Here is a 3811-nt window from a genome sequence, read left to right on the forward strand (position 1 = left end):
ACTTCAGCCACAATTGGAGACAACAGAGAAAGACTCTAGAGATTCTATTATAGTTGCTTGGCAGATTCTCACTCTTCATCACAGGTACACTTCAAAAAAGAGTTTAGACTTTCAGACTCCATTTTTCAAACCTCTAAACTTCCTTCCCAAACTCAGCTGGCGACTTTGCTTTCCATTTCTCTGGGAAAAGAGAAGCAGTCAGAAGAGAATAATTGCACGTTCCCATCACTACCTCTGCCCATCCACCTGCCTCTGGGCTCACGGTCTCCGACTTCTCTCCCGACTATGAGTGCTAGTGTGTCTGTTTATGTGTCTGTGTTGTGTGTGTGTGTGTGTGGGTGGGGGGGAGGGTAGGAGAGAGAAAGGGAGGTTGAGCATGAACAGGGAAAGATAATTATATGCACTATGTTATAGATCTCAATAAAAATGATCTGACACTCAGTATGAATTTGTCTTGCTTATCAAGTTAATTTACGTAAACCGAAAAACAGGTCAGCTTTATTTGCGTTGTTGCCTAAGGTTGCTAGATGTTGTCGTCTAGAAGTCTTGTCAATATATATATTTTTAAGATCTGCAAAATTAGCATTGGCTTCCTCAAACACCACGTTCTCCATTTATTATTCTTTATCTTTCCAGGGCACATAGACATTTTTTTCTTTTTTAAACAGAACTACTGGGAGTGTGGGGTAAAGAACGGAGACTGATGATTTCACAGTCAACCAGCCTACTGGGTTAGCTCCTCAAGGAATGGCTGCTGGGGTCTGATTAAGGATTCAGAGATCATCGAGACAGGGCATGGGGGAGAGCTTTGCCATCATTCTTTTATCTTTGGGGCTTGGGGGTTGGGAAAGTGACATCTAAAGAATAAGTGAGACTCCATTTGGGGAAGGAAAAAGGAAGAAAGAGTTGCTGTGTGTCAGGCAGTTCACCATAACCCATTAAAAGAGGAAGAAATCAGGCTTAGAGAAGTCACCATTTGTCTAAAGTCAGCAGCTAGGATGAGATGGAGCTGGGGTTTAAACCCAGGACTTTGTCTTCAAAACCTTTTGTCTTTGCACACCTTCTAATTGTTAGCTATAATTAGAATTTCTTTTCCTTAGATAAAGCCAAAATGAAACCCAGGAGTGAGATGGCAGCAGCCTATCTTCACCTTCCCACAAGTACGAGGTAGAGTCAAGAGGCACACTAGTTGCGGGCCAGCTTACCCTCTGTGGGGCAAAGGAAGGGGGGAGCAGAGCTGAGCCCAGCTAATAAAACTGAAATGGACAGAGTATCTGCACTCTCTTCTCTCCTCAAAGAGCCTCCTCCTCTGCCACCAAGGAGACCCCACTCAACGCCTGGGTCACAATGTGGACTTATGTCTACCCTGCTTAGTTATACCTGCCCCACTTAAGGTTCCTACTTCACCCTTTTGGGCCCTGGGATCATCACCTGTACCAGCGTAGGGGTCTCAGGCAACTGCCCCCCAACCCCTGCCCCGGGTCTCTTGGCTTGGAGTCCATGGACCTTCAACTATAACATCTAAAGAGCATGAGTCTAAAATGAAGTTGTCCGGAGACAGGGACAGAATCAACCAAAGAAACCTTTGGTTTCTCCTGATCTATAGAGCTGTGAATAGAGGTTTGTACTTTAAATAGAGGGCCATGCTTCAAACCAGTGTTTCCTGTCATTTTGAGTGGTATAGGGACAGCCATCTCCCATTGTCAATGCCAGCACATGGAAGTTAAATAAATGAAAACTTGAAATAAGTGTTAGTGCAGGTGGTAAGTGAATATGGCAGGAGTAGGGAAGGTAGAACTGAATGAATGAAACTGGGAAACATGACCTTGAGCAAACATGAATCTCCAGCAGGATGATTTCCACTGGAGGCCGTTCTCATGGAGGCAGACTTCCCAGTGTCTCTTACTCCACACCAGCCCTGAATCCAGGAGACTAGCAAATATTTATTGAGCAACAGCTATGTGACAGGCACTGTGCTAGGCGCTGGGGGTGAGCCAACCGGATCAGAATTTTGCCCCCCTGAGGGTGACATTCTCCTTGGGGGAGATATACCACGTACACTGAATATAAATTGGAATTCCCGCAGTGTCTTCTGGTAGAAAGCTCTCTATTCTCACCTAAAATATGTCACCCCTGAAGCAGTGCTTTCCAGGCCACTGGCCTGTCTAAGCTTCAGTTTCCTCACTGGTAAAATGGAGATGGCTATAGTGAGAATTAAGAGTAGGCTAGTGGTTCTGGCATGCATACAACCCTCGTGTAACCTGCTGGAACTGCCGAGTCCTGGGCCCAGCCCAAAGATTCTCATTCAGTGTGTCTAGTTTGGGCCCAAGAATCCGTCCTAAGTTCCTTGGATGCTTCTGAGGCAGATGGTGCTGGATCGGACCACTTCAACTCGAGCTGGAGAGCATTGACTAGATGATGAATGTGAAAGGGAAAGTGCATTAAAGCCACGTGCAAAGAATACTGGAATAACTGGCTTGGTGGACCAGCTCTGGCCTTGGTGTGCATGGCCATGAAAATGCAGCTCTCAGTCTCCTGCTGTGGGGAACCTGTTTCACGGTCCCAGTTGCTGCCCTTCTGTCTCTTCCCTCGGTCTTTGTATTGAGACTGACCCCAGCTAATGACTAAGCAGAGTGGGGCTGGGGTAGTCTCTTCCTCTGTGATTTTCTTTCCTTTCCCCTCTCCTTCACAGGTGTCAGGTCTGCATCACAGTCTAAATGTTCTCCTTTCCATCTTTAGCTTCCCTTATTCACAAGTGCTATCCCTAATAATTCTCTCATGCCATCCTGGCACCTTCTTCTCTGAGGACCTGAACTAATTAATGCGCCTCGCTTGGTCTCTGATACCAGAATAGTCTCCAGTAGTGCCCTATTTGTTGCCATGTTCCTTCCTGATGGCAGCAATGCTTTATCAGTGGGATCATATGCATGAGGGGAAGAGCTGGTCCCTCCAAAATCATTTTATTCTCATCTTCGACAGGTCTACACAACCACATTGGCACGGTACCGATTTCTCTTCAGGGGTTGTTGCTGTCGGCTTCAGTGGTTCAGAGCATGGCCTCTGGGGCTAGCTTTTCCAGCTTCACATCTCAACTCTGCATGAACTTGTACAAGTTACTTAACCTTTCTATGCCCTAAAGCCATGTAAAACACATTTGTAGGCAGTACTCACTTCATAGCGCTATTACCCAGAAAGGTTGCTACTGGCCCTGCTGGAAAGTTTTCTTCCTCATAGCCATGTGTCACAATTTAAGGAGCTGGGCAGCAAGTATCCTATCCTCTGCCCGCCCCGCCACCTTCCTAGAATTAGCTCTCTGTGGTTTCTGCCACTCTTTTCGGTGAAGAGGCCACAAGGTACATTGGAAACGCCCTGGTTCCAAGCTAGCTCTGCCACTTCTAGGAACAGCGTCTCTATAGGTCATTTTCTTTCTGTACCGTTCTGTTTCTTTGTGAATTTAAGAAGCTGAACATCTCTTTTTAGAGGTTGACTTCACATCTAGCCCCACGATAATATGACAGGCTGGAGCTCTCCAGGGACAAACTTCATCTTCTTCCATTCTGCCTATTAAATGTACACTAAACATGTATTATTACTATTGGCACAGCACTTTGCTAGGCACTGGGGATTCAAAAATGAAAAGAGAAGGTCTTTGCCCGCAAATCACTCAGTCTTCCTAGGGAGACAAACATGTCCACAGATAATTCCAGTACAATAAGTGTTTTGTGATCACACAGAGATGAAAGACTTCTGCTTTGGTTTTTTACTAAGTTTATAATGGGAAGTGGGAGAGGTACAGGAAATAGTTTCCTGT

This window comes from Rhinolophus ferrumequinum, chromosome 2 (assembly GCF_004115265.2).
Source record: "Rhinolophus ferrumequinum isolate MPI-CBG mRhiFer1 chromosome 2, mRhiFer1_v1.p, whole genome shotgun sequence".
NCBI lineage: Eukaryota > Metazoa > Chordata > Mammalia > Chiroptera > Rhinolophidae > Rhinolophus > Rhinolophus ferrumequinum.